The sequence below is a fragment of the Hippoglossus stenolepis genome, chromosome 20, assembly GCF_022539355.2.
Source record: "Hippoglossus stenolepis isolate QCI-W04-F060 chromosome 20, HSTE1.2, whole genome shotgun sequence".
Lineage (NCBI taxonomy): Eukaryota > Metazoa > Chordata > Actinopteri > Pleuronectiformes > Pleuronectidae > Hippoglossus > Hippoglossus stenolepis.
The window spans coordinates 490,231-504,248 of NC_061502.1; positions in this window are offsets into that span (position 1 = coordinate 490,231).

The following is a 14,018-nucleotide window of genomic DNA, read 5'->3' on the forward strand; positions in this document are numbered from 1 at the left end:
TGTCCTGCCAAGATGGTGCCGTACGAGTGGCAGCTAGTTACAGTACCTCCGACCTCTTTTTGGTGTTTTTGTGCATTTCTTTACTTTTTTCTGTGTTCTCATTGACACAGTTTTTTGTCGACTGTGCGCCTAGTGATGCACAACTGCTGAGGCTAGTTATATATTTTTTATTACTTTTTAGGACTATTTAAAACAACTTTAGGAGATCCTTTCAGTCATGGCTCCATTGTTAACACTTGGGAGCTTTTAGCTGATCACAACCTGGTTCGTCTGCCCCTGCCTATATACCTATGGTGAATAAACAACCCCAAACCAAGAGATATGTGAGGAAATGGTCTGAGGAGACCAGCATGACACTGAGGGACTGTTTTGAGACCACGGACTGGGAAGTGCTGTGTGGGCCACATGGGGAGGACATTGACAGCCTAGCCCACTGTATAATGGATTACATAAACTTCTGCGTGGAGAACACTGTGCCTACCCGGATGGTACGGTGCTTCTCCAACAACAAACCCTGGGTGACCCCTGCACTAAAGGCCCTGCTGAAGAAGCGTTTTTTAGGGCAGGGGTTAAGGAGGAACTGAAGAGGGTACAGAGGGAGCCACAGTCAGGACAGCGGGAGGGGCCCAGAATCTGGAGACAAGGAGTGGGCAAATGAGCTGAATTTGTTTTTCAACAGATTTGTCTCTGTTCCCGCTCCAGTGCTTTCAACACAATCCAGCCATCACTGCTCAGGGAAAAGCTGGAAGGAGCTGGAGTGGACTGCCCAAGGGGCAACATCCCGGGCTGAGCTATGAGGCCAATACGGAAGTGCAAAAAGCTGCAGTTCACTGGGTGGCCACTTGAGGCTGGCTCCAAGAAGGAGTCAATTCCCATTGACTCCCATGTTAAAAAGCCCGACTTTAGAGCAGAATTAAACCTGTTTACAGCATGGTTCAAAAAACGGTTTTAGTCTCAATCACTAAGTTCTTCCTTCATGACAACTCTGAGGGGGGTGAATTTTTTTCTAGCTCACTCGTTTAAATTATATAGAGGTTTGATATTATGAATAATTATCACTTGATGGACAGGTGACGTCACCGTTAGCTCGCGACTCCAGCTCCTAGCCTGTTGCCTGCTCGGCTTCACCTGAGCTAACAGGCTAACAGGCTAACCCCCGTCACTGAACACGACCTGAGTCTGTGGAGAGGTTTCACTCACATATCGGATGAATAATACGGTTTGATGTTCGGCTTGTTCTCCTGACGGAGAAGTTAAAGACGTCTGCGCTCCCGTTTCTGTGGTAAGTAAAGTATAGTATGTTATTTATGTGTTAGTAGTGATGAGCAGGTATCGGTGTCTCTGTACCTGGCTTGTTAGTTTAGCTCCGCTAGCCTGCAGGCAAGATACCAGCAGTAATGGAGATGCTAACGGGACCGTACGGGAGTTATTGAACCGACATGAACCGACATGAACCGGTCCACACAGCAGAGAGAAGCGTTATGAATCTTTTAAACTGAGACAGGCGACTGTGTGTTTGGAGAATAAGCTCCACCATGTAAGATATCTAATGTTATGTAAAGTTGTTTCACTCGCCAACCCATTTGACTTGACTACGTTACACAGATTATTATTCTGCAGAAACAGATTTACTGTGATCAACTGAAATTTAAAGTCACATCTGCAGAGCAGCTGTTTAAAGTAGCATTACGTCTCCTAAAGCTCTTTATTCAGAGTATTGGTGTTGATGTGTTGTAACGTGTTAGTGAAAACTAAACTTGTCGGCTACATTCAGTTTTTACATCGTTAATCTTAGGCAGACTTTACTGAATTATTGTGTTAAATAAGTGGACATGCAGAATAATGTATTTTTTTGTCACATAAATAAATTATAGGAAGTGTAACTTTACTAGAATAGACAGTCACATAGAGAACCTGAGGCTGATGTCCACCACCTATTTCCTAAGCTGAAATGATTATGATCTGATGAACTTTGAAGGAATAAACTTTTATTTTGACCATGTAAAAGTCTGTTAAGGAGTTAACCTGGCACATGTATGACTTTACATATCTGTGTATTTGTGTTGAATGTTCCTCTAGGTGACTCAGACAGCCTGCACCTGTGGATGTCCAACATGAGACACAACTGGAATCCAACCAGACTGAACACTGAGAGTCATCACTTCAACACTGACTCCAGGTACAGACCTGTTTTCATAACTTACAAACAATCAAAGCAAAGTATTGCACATAATACATAATGTATTAAATTATATATGCAATACTATTAATGTGGAAGAACTCCATACTGTACATTCATTGTCTTGGTAGTGCACTGTTTGATCCAAAACCATATTCAAATACATAGTTGAATATCCACAGAAAATAAGGATACAAACTTTGTTCATAAGTAACACTTCCTCTACAATAATGCCATACTTTTATGTTTCCTGTCATTTTATTAGGGACGGACGAGCCTGAAGGACACAGCTGTGCTGACCGTGTTCTGTCTCTTATGGTAAAGAAGAAAAATAAAACACTGGGTTTTTGTCTAAAGTGTATCAAATCAGAAAGTAAAAGATAAACATTGTTCTGATAAGTGTTCATTTTTTTAACCAACCATAATGAATATAGAAATTAACTCTATTATCCATGACACTTAGCAATGACTGCCAACTCTAAACAGTTGCAGGCCATCTTTAGTTAAGGGAGGAAAACATGAAGTGTTGTGCAGATGAAGCTGGTGCAGGTCGTCCTCATGTTGACCAGCCTGAAGCTGCCGATCTCCACCATGTTGCTGCTGCCACAGTGGATGCTGAGGACATCAGGTGCTGCAGTGCTTCATCTAATGAAAAGAACAAACTCACTATAAAAGGATGTTTTATGTTGTGTATGTTCCAGCAAAGACTGGTTCTTACAGTTTATTCTGTGTTCAGCAGGTGGAAGCACCACAGATTTCAGACAGAACCGATGTACTGGGCTCTGGGTTTGTACCCTCATGGTTAAATGCACATATTGTAAGTCGCTTTGGATAAAGCATCAGCTAAATGAAATGTAATGTACTGAAAGAAATAAAACATTGTACAAATAGATCAAATGTCTTTCTACCTCATCTGTAATATTCAAGGTGATAATCTCCCACAGAGCTGTTGATAACAGTCCACATCAAGTCTCTCCACTTCTCTCAGTGTGAAAACATAATTATATAATAAATATGAGAACCAACAGTGGTGTGTGGAGATTATAATCATATCTAAACTGTCTAATTCACTGTAAATTCCATAACAGGCTAAATAAACAAGGTGGCAATAGTAATGGTGGTTATACCAGCATGTAACATTTGTGAAACATATAGTTACTATCACATGCAACTTACACATGTAGCATATTGATATTAACTTATTAAAATTAAAATCAAGTCACAACCAAACACACGACTCTGTAGTAGTTAATTTGCTTCAATCTGTTCATTACACGTGTTAAATAAACGGTAACTTTTATAACAATTACATATTAAAAACCACTTGAGGCATGTAAGCATATGATTATGATAATAGATAAAGCAATAGGTTTTGTTGTTGTGTAGTTACAAGGTTACTTACCTCTAGTGAGTTCGTTGTGAAGATCGCGACCATCCTGAAGCAACAACACCGCAGCGCTAGCCGGTTTGCGGCCGCGGATAGCATGTAGCCTAGCTCCTTAGCCTGAGCTAACCAGGTAACGTTGAGCTCTGTGGGCGTGGCTCAGCTGTCAGTCTTCACTCGCGCTCCTCCTCTTTGCCCATTTATTGGTTAGCCAGGAACTAGGAGGAGTCAGCACCGGCAAGATGGCGCCGGGTGAACGCCTACTACTAGCCTCATTTTCACTCTTCAGAAACCAACGGGTGACGTCACGGACCCTACGTCCATCTATATATACAGTCTATGGGACTGCCACCTGGCTGCATGGACCATCGACTACCTGACCGACAGACCACAGTATGTGAGGCTTCCTGACTGTGTGTCGGATGTGGTAGCTTGCAGCACAGGAGCCCCACAAGGAACAGTGCTTTCTCCTTTCCTATTCACCATATACACATCAGACTTCAGACACAACACAGACAGCCGTAATATCCAGAAGTTCTCTGATGACACATCCATCGTTGGTCGTGTATCCGAGGGCAACGAACTGGAATATAGGGGGGTCATCTCTGACTTTGTCCACTGGTGTGAACTGAATCACCTTTACATCAACGCCACCAAGACAAAAGAGATGGTGATAGACTTTCACAGGAAGTCACCCCAGACCACAGAGGTGAACACCCAGGATGTGGACATTGAGATCGTGAAGGACTACAGATACCTGGGTGTTCACCTCAACAACAAACTGGACTTGTCCACAAACACAGATGTCTTGTACAAGAGGGGCCAGAGTCATCTCCATCTTCTGAGGAGACTGAGGTCCTTTGGAGTGTGCAGGACACTATTACAGACTTTTTATGATACTGTGGTGGCCATTGTCTGCTGGGGGTGTGAACGCACTGAGAGGGACAGACTAACTAAACTGGTTAGGAGAGCCAGCTTGGTCTTGGACTGCTGAATTCAATCATGGACAACACCTCTACATGACACCGTGGGGGCCCTGAGCAGCTCTTTTAGCACCAGACTGCTCCACCCACAGTGCAAGAGAGAACGCTTCCTCAGGTCCTTCATTCCCACTGCTGTCAGACTGTACAACACCATCCGGAATGTAAAATAAATGCTGCTCTGGTCATGTTACTTCCACTATTTGCACTATTTTTAAGAGAAAGCAACTTTTTGGTTAGTTTTTTATGTACAAACATTTTATTCTTATGTAAAAAACAGAAAACATTTCTTTATTTAACTTTAATTCTTTATTTTTATTCTATTGTCCTTTTTATACAGTATTTATTTATTCTCTTGTCTACATCATTCGGACCTGCCTGCTTCTGTAACAAGTTTCTCCTTCTTCAAGACTGATGGTCTCCACCCCAACACGGTGGGTAGCAGAATGCTAGCGTCTAACATGCAGCGTGTTATGCAGTATGTTCCACGAGACTGACCGTTTACATTCCACATCCCTTCCCCGGAACCTCCTTCTCCGTCTGTGCCCATAGTGGCACCCCAGAATACTGTTCCTCCCGCTAGCTCCCCCTACCGGCGTCATTAACCCTGTCACTGGAAACTTTCCCCATACAGACCTTTATTACACAGAGAGCCTACCGTCCACACTGCATATGTAAAGGTGGAAACAAAAACTACTTACATCCTTTTCTCTGTATGACTGCTTCTTTTCCCTGTACTCTGACACCGAACAATTTTGGCCTCTTGAATGTAAGGTCTCTCTGTAATAAGTCTTTTATCATTCATTATTATATTTTTTCTAATGATTTGGACATTTTTATCGTTAACCTGACATTAAAATATGTAAATGAGAGTAAATGTGGACCAGTATCAGAGGTACTAGGTAAGCAGGAGCCCTGGACTTGAATATCAGTAACGAGACTTAACACAGGGATGTCTTTGAATGAACTTGTATTAGAACACATAAACTGCAGTACAAGCTTATTTGACAGTTACAATACAGCATAAATGTATCCCTACAATAATAAACAAAAAAAAAAGCGCTTAAAAGTCCTTTGGTGGATTGATCGTTGGGGCTCAATCCGTCTTTGTACAGTGTCTGTCCTACCACACCATGGAGTGATGAGGAAAATGGAAGGTTCAACCCCTCTCAAAGATCTGTATGTTGGCTCGCCATCCAGCTAACTGGAATCTCGATTGTTCTGCGGATATCCTCTGGTACCGGAGAATTCTTCTCTTAGCAAAAACCTGACCTTTAGACAGGTCACACATGTATATGGAGTGTCATCCACACACAGTAATCTCTTGAGGTCATATCTGCTAGCATGAAACATTGCTGACTTATCAATACAGCCTCTACTTCAAATCATGGGCCTATAATTGGCTTTCTTGTACAACAAAATATAATACCCCTATGCTGAATCAAATCAAATACTCCAAAGTTAACAGTATCAAGACAGAATCACCTTGACTTAAGGCATACATTTATCGCAATCCCATCATTCAACAGTCGAAATCAAAACACGAAAGTGTGAGTTGCTGGTCAAACAACTTTTAGCAGGTAGACTCTTCAAGTTTGTTGCTGTATTTTTACAAAGTTAACATGGTGGATAACTGTTGTGCGCCAGGATGCAAGAACAGTTAAGGGCAAGGAAAGGGGAGAGCATTTTCATAGGATTCCTGAAGATCCTGAAAGACGACAGAAGCGAGCAGAAGAAAGCTTAGCGATGGGACCCCACAAGCAACGGATTCTGCTTGTGTAGTTACTACTTCATATCAGGTACAGAATACAACGCTTCCTAACTTGAATATCTTATTTAATAGGCTTTAATTACAGTTTCTGTTTGTTTTATTTTGATAAAACGTCACATAGACATATGCATTATGGCGTGGATTTTGAGGGGCTAACAAAAGCTAAGCTAAAGGCTTACAGTGTTTGCTCACTCAACTCACAATGCGGGTTAACAAATTACATATATTGCTAGAATTATCAGTGTTAAGATCTTTCATATGAAAAAGTCTTGCATTAAGGTTATGCCTGGAAGTCTACTGTCTACATTTTTGTTATAAGTTACTGTATTTTTAGTGAGGAAGAGAGCAATATGTGATGGATTTAGAAATTAAATTCATGTAAGAGCCAGACTTTGATACATCTACATCTAATAAACATGTAACTACATGTGCATTTACTTATGTTTTAGCTAAAAATAAATGATAACCCTCTGTCACCCAACTACGTCCCATCCATCTTCAAACATGTGCCATCAGAAGACAGAGGAGCAAACTCCAAAGAAGAGAGCAGGCAAAGAGTTCATAGTCATTTTTTATCTCATTTGCTCCCAGGGGACCTAGTTTTGGCAGACAGAGGTTTCAATGTCAGAGAGTCCATATATTCTTACCCAGCTGAAATAACAATTCCAGCATTCACTCGTGGCAAGAAACAGTTAGATACTGTTGACTTGGAGAAAACTAGATGCTTAGCATCTCTTAGGATACACATTGAAAGAGTCATTGGAGTTCTCCGTCATAAATACATTGTTTTGCAAAGCACTGTCCCCATAGGTTTCACTGACATTGACAGAGAAATGATGTGACATACCTCGACAAAATTGTAAAAGTATGTTGTGCTCATACAAATGTCTCTGCTTCTGTTGTACCCTTTCAGTGATCCCACAACATATGTAGGGGTAAAGTATCTGTTGTCAGATACATTGTTATGTAACAACTGTTATGTAACTCATAACAGATGAGTTACATAACTCTCTCTCTTCTGTCATATCCACAACTCACACATTAGGATTGACTATTTCCTGATTACTACCCAGCTTTACAAATTCTACCGATCATTATATTTTGATTTTAGACAATAGCCCAGTATCAATTCAATTTAAAGATTTTCTGTCCAAACTAAAATGCAGCTGGCGCTTTCAACCTCTTCTTCTTCATGATCACACTTTCCCTGAGCATCTGACTGCACGTATAGATGAGTTTCTTACCACCAATGATAATGTGGAGGTCTCTAATTCCACTCTGTGAGAGGCCTTCAAAGTTGTGATGAGAGGCCATATTATTTAATTTGAATCATCTAAAAAAGATAACGTAATAGTCTCCTTGTGGATATTGATAAAATGCTTTCAGTACTTGAAGAGATGCATAGATCCTCTCTCTTACAGTCTGACTACAATAAGATCTTAAAATTAAAATGTTAATATAATAATATCCTTAGCAAACGTGTTAGCAGCTTATAACTAAAGCACAAACAGAAATATATTGAACTCTGTGTTAAACCAGAGAAATTATTAGCAAGTCAAGCAGAGGTGAGCAAGCAGATACATGCTTACTTCAGGGGCTTCTATATGTAGTGGTCAAAAGTTTAGGGTGACAGTTGAATGCCAATCGGGTTCACCACATATATCCAGAATAAACGGGACGGGAGGCTGATGATTCCAGAATAGACAATTTATTCAATTCGTACAAATGATTTAAAAAGACTGATCAAACAGCACAGGATCATGTGCAAAGTATGGAGTACTGGCCTGTACTTGATATAAATAACAGTTTAAAAAGAGAGAAGTGAAAGGCTCCAGACCCAATTTAACAAAGCTAAAATATCATGCATAAAACAAGCACAGCACACTTTAAGAATCCCAACATTGGTGTGATTGCACCAGTGGATTATCACTGCAAGCGATATTATATCATGAAATGACAGAAGAGGGCCTCTAGTTTACGGAGCCAATAACTCATCAATATTCAAGCCATTACACCAGGATTGCACAGTACCCGTCAACCATATTGCACATTACCCATAGAACAAAGAACAAAATAAAATAAAACAAAGAAACCAGAAATCAAACCAATTACTCAGAAAGAAACTAATTCTAAACAAGGCCAAATAATCGAAATGAAATCTAAATGTGGGAAAAAAACAGTGACCGTAAATATTCTGCCTGAAGGCAGCCCTTCAATTCATTAAAATAAAGCAGAGACCCACGCCGTCCTTATTGTCTTGACAACAAGTAAAGTATTGTTCCCATTAGTTTGTGGGTACACGCTGACTGGGGGAGATTACAGCGTGCATGTATGGCGACGCTGATACTGTCTCTCACACACACACACACACAGCTGTACGCTGGGCTCGCAACAAACAATTGGCGTCCACACCTGCTGCGCCCACGCTACACTTCCTTACAGGTCCGGTAGTGGAAAGAGAGAGAGAGGGAGAGAGTCCCTAAATAAACTTCGCCAACTCCCCGCATCCTATAGGCATCGCCGTCCTGTCAGGTAAAATTAGAGCTGTGATTTTATATCTACAATGACATAAGCATAACTGGGAAAGTAACACTGCTAAAACTATTCTGTTTTAGCTAAAGCTTTTTATTAAGGATTGACCCCATTACATATAAGGAACTTTATTCCAGCAATGTAAGGCCAACTGAAACAGATTTTTGTAATTTTTTCACTAACCTAAATATTCCACAAGTAGATGGTGAAATTGACACCCCAATTTCCAAGGTTGACCTCTTGGATGCTATTCAACAATTCCCCTCTGGAAAAGCAGTTGGCCCTGATGGCTTTGGCTGCGACTTTTACAAGGCGTTTCATGGAAAAATAGTCCCTCTCATGCTAAGAATGGTGAATGATTCAGTGAAAAATAAGAGGCTCCCCAGCTCACTCTATGAAGACAATATTTGTTTGCTTCTCAAAGCTGGAAAAGTAGAGACCGACCCTGCAAGACCAATCACTCTCCTTAATTGTGAACAGAAGTTGATAACCAAAGTCCTGGCCACAAAATTGGTAAGCATATCTCAACAAATGTACATCTGATCAGACCGGATTTATACCAGGTAGATTCTCATTTAGTAATGTTTGTCTGCTTTTGAATACATTATATTCCGTCCATGACAAGGACATTCAAGCTGCCATCCTATCTCTCAACCTATCGCTGTGTTGTATTGGTGATCTTTACATATATATTAAATTCGCTCCAATTCCTCAGCTCCAAACTAAATATCGCCTTCAACATAATTTGTATCGCTACCTTCAAGTCAGGCATTTTGTATGGGAGTGTATCCCAGAATTCACAGGCAAACCAAAGAGTCAAATGTTTGATGATTTACTTCTTTCACAGCCTGACTTTAAACATTTGATCTCCCACTTTGTCACAGCAGTAGAGGCCAGTCATCTCAGGGAGGCCTAGGCCACAGAATTGGGTGCTCTTGTGTCAGATGAACTTTGGGAGGAAGGTTTGTCTAGTATACAGAGCTGCTCTATTAATTCTTGATACAGATTAATTGAATTTAAAGTCCTACACAGACTGCATTACTCCAAAACCAAACTACGCAAAATATTTGAATCAGTTTCCTCCCTGTGTGACAGATATCGACTGCAGAAGGATTACTGTCACAATTATTCTGGCACTGTCCAGTACTGAGTAATTTCTGGTGTGACATATTTAATTGTCTTTCCAAACAATGGGAAATAAATAATCATCCCGATTGTAATTTGGACATTTTCGGTTGCTCTAGACAGTACAAGGGCCCTTCCTTCCAATCAGAAGCAGATTCTTAGAGCATGCATGGTCGCAGCTAAAAAATAATTTTACTAAATTGGAAGTCTCCATTGTCCCCATGTTTCAGGAGGTGGCTCAACAAAATGCTTCCCATTGCTAGGATGGGACAGATTCGTTTTAACAAAGGGAATTCACAAAACTACTTCTTGAAGGTGTGGAAACCATTTTTGATATTGCTTGATCAAATTTAAATGTCTGATTTGTATGTTTTGCTGGTATGTTCTGTCCTTAATCTGAGCAACCTTTGATCTTGAGCTGGCTCTGGCAGCCCTGCACTCAAATATGTATTTATTTAAATGTTTTTGTTTTGTTGTTGATTTTTCAGCTGATCGTGATAATAATGGCGGACCCTGTATCGTGTTGGCATCTGATAATGGTGGTGGACCACGATTGAGGTGGCAGCTGATGGTGGATCCTGATGGAGGCAGTGGACAATGTGGACTATAGTGGCATCCGATCGTGATGGTGGATCATGATCGTGGTGGCTGCTGACCATGGACTATGATTACAACAAGACTGCTTGATATATAATATTTCTCCTCAGATACTCGACCATTACTGACAATAATCCATCAATTCATTGACCTTTCATTATGCTACAAAATGTTTATTCTAATCAATGCTGTAAATACCCTTATCTTTCTGATGTTCTCCTTTACACTTGACATCTATTGCACTTCTGTCCGTCCTGGGAGAGGGATCCCTCACATGTGGCTCTCTCTGAGGTTTCTACGTTCTTTTTACCCTGTTAAAAGGGTTTTTTTTGTAGTTTTTCCTTACTCTTGTTGAGGGTTAAGGGCAGAGGATGTCACACCTTGTTAAAGCCCTATGAGACAAACTGTGATTTGTTAATATGGGCTATACCAATAAAATTTGATTGATTGATGATTGTTGTTTTTTTAGTTTTTATGTCTATTGTGTGTTTGTTGGTTTTAATTAGTTATTTGATGCTATGAAAATGGAGTGAAATTTCATTATCAACAGCTGTGATGGATTTCATAGCTCCACCTCAATCACTTACAGGGGAGACTCGGGCTTCAAATTACGTTGCCAGCATCTGTATCGGGAATAATTTGGCTTCCCTTTTGTACAGGGGGAGGAAGTGGTGACATGCAGATCAAGGTAACCTAGCCCAAGCCCCTCGGAAAAAAACATTACATGTCAGGAAGCAAGTTTGTCCTCTGAATATAGAAATGTCTGCAGTCACTTTTCCCTTTGTGCTGGACATAATTATACAGGCTACACAAACCACATACCTGTACCTACACACATTTTAAGATATTCTCTATTGATGTGTATTAATGTGACACTGGCTGCTTGTCTGCTTGAGTCCAGTACATCTGTAAGATGTAGAAACATTTTCTACATGTGATGAATGATGTTTCCACACCACAGTTCACTGCAAGCTCACGCCATAGCCATCTGCCTCCGTTTGTGATCCACACACCACAGATTTGATCTCTGCTTGAAACATTCCAACTCTCAGCATTGTTATCATTGCAGAAGATTAGCCTTTGATTTAGATTCAGAGGCATGCTATCATACCTTAAAACATGTTCTTTTAATCATGCTAGCAGCCCAACTTCGTGGATGGTAATCAATTATTGTCCACCCCTTTGGACCAGACTAAAATATCTCACTTATGCATTAGGATGACATTTTGTAAGACATCTGTCGTACTGTATTTGGTGGTTTTCTTATTGTGTTAGCATGCAGATTTTAGCATTTGGCTCACAGCACCGTTGTGTCTTCATACAGTCAATGAGCATAGTTAGACTTTTTATACAAGAGAACAGAAAATAACCCATCATGCATCAGTATATATTAATAATGTTTCTTATTTTTTGTAAACATATTGTAAACTATTTAAAGTAAGATTTGTGTAATGGATTGGAAAATGCCACGGGGGTGCCAGAGGCAGAGCATCTCATCCCAGAGGTGGTTTTGTAAGGCATGAAGCAAAGGGCCGGATCCAAACTGAAACTGTGGCCACTGCATGAGGACTTAAACTTCCACACGTGTGCTGAACCAGGCCTTTGAACTATAAATCAATCACATTTTATTTGTATAGCCTATATTCACAAATCACAATTTTTCATATAGGGCTTAACAAGGTGCAACATCCCCTGCCCTTAACCCTCAGCAAGAGTTAGGAAAGATGAATGAAGGATCCATGATGTTGCCACAGCAATGGATCCTGGATCTGCAAACAATGATGCACAAGGAAGAAGTCAAGTCAGTTATATGTATTGATGAGACATTAAAGTGATGAAGAGGGAGAATTGAGAAGAGCTAAAAGAAGCTTTGTGTGTCATGTGTCCCCTACAATCTAGGCCTATAGCAGCATAAATATGAGCTGGTCCAAGACAGACCTAAACCAGCTCTAACTATAAGCTTTATCAAAGTGTTAGGTTTTAGCCTACTCTTAAACGAAAGAGAGGAGTTCAATAGCTGAGGGTTCTGGCTAGGGCTGTGCCATATAATACCGTCCATGATAATACCGCCATCAATTTTGACATGGTAAAAATGTGTCAAATCACGTTATTAATGATATAGCAATGCAATGACGTATGATGCATTTACGAAAAAAGTGTTACTGCTAAAGGTGGAAACACAACAAACTTTTTTCACAACTTGAAGCGGGAATACACCGTCGAGTACAACCAGGTTATGAAGGCACGCAAGCAGGAGACATGAGCAGCTGGTGATGTGCGGCCCAAAAGTAAACAAACGACTCACCCGAGCATCGCTAGCTCTATATTATTATTAGTTCTCGCTAGTTGCTCTATATGAAATGGAAGAGCAAACGGTGGGTGGAAAGTACTGATGCGGTTACATATCCTTGCCTGCGATGTATGAAGCATGCCACGACAAACTAGTGGCTACACTATCGGCGGTGGAGTTTTTTGCCTCAACCACAGACCTGTGGTCGATCCAAATCAGCCTGACCGCACACTACGTCGACAACGACTGGAAGCTGCACAACTCCTGCCTCGAGACTAGTTTCTTTCCTGAGAATCAATATATCAATATATTGCGAGTGGTAGAAGAGGATAAACAGTGTGTGACAACAGACAGCGGGGCCAATGTTGTCAAAGCCATCGCTTTCAATAACTGGACCAGACTGTCATGCTTTGGCCATCGTCTGCACATTGCTATTGGTAAGTTTCATTTACCTTTAAAAAATGTGTGATGTATTTTTTTGAGAAATGTATGTTACCTTTTTCAAAAATGAAGTAAGAACAAATCCAAAAATCATAATCTTCTCTATTATAACCCCCAGGTTTATTCATAATAGCAGGCTGTCTCAAAACAGTTATTGTCATGGGTCATATTTCCATGGGAAATAATTCCTGCCTTTAGTTAATAAAAATGTCCCTTTCCTTTTTGTAAAATATGTTGTTGATGTGCTTTCATTTGTCTTTTGCACAGATTAGGTTGTCATAAATAATAGATTGTTGATTCAACCTGATGATGGAAAGTTCAGCCACCACTGTGATAACTGTGATAAGAATATCTTAAAAATGTGTCCACCTATAGCTTTATGACAATCTGATCTGCTAAAAAGATCTAAAAAGATCATCTGGTCACCCGTGTGTGTGTGAGTGTGAGGGAGGGGGAGAGACATACAGAGAGAGAGACTAACTATCTTTCTTTATCTTCAGAGAGGAGTTTGATTGTGGCTGCCTTTGCTCACCGCTCGATGCTCAAGTGGAAAAGGCCTACAGGCTAACAGGTCAACCAGACACCTGGTGCTAACGTCGCAAGAAGGAAAAGATGGATGGAAAATACCCTTAATTTTGTTTGCAGTAATAAATGCTGCTGCCTGCGAGCTGCAATCACAGATAAAATGTATATCGTCATAGCAAATTTTCTTGAAATAT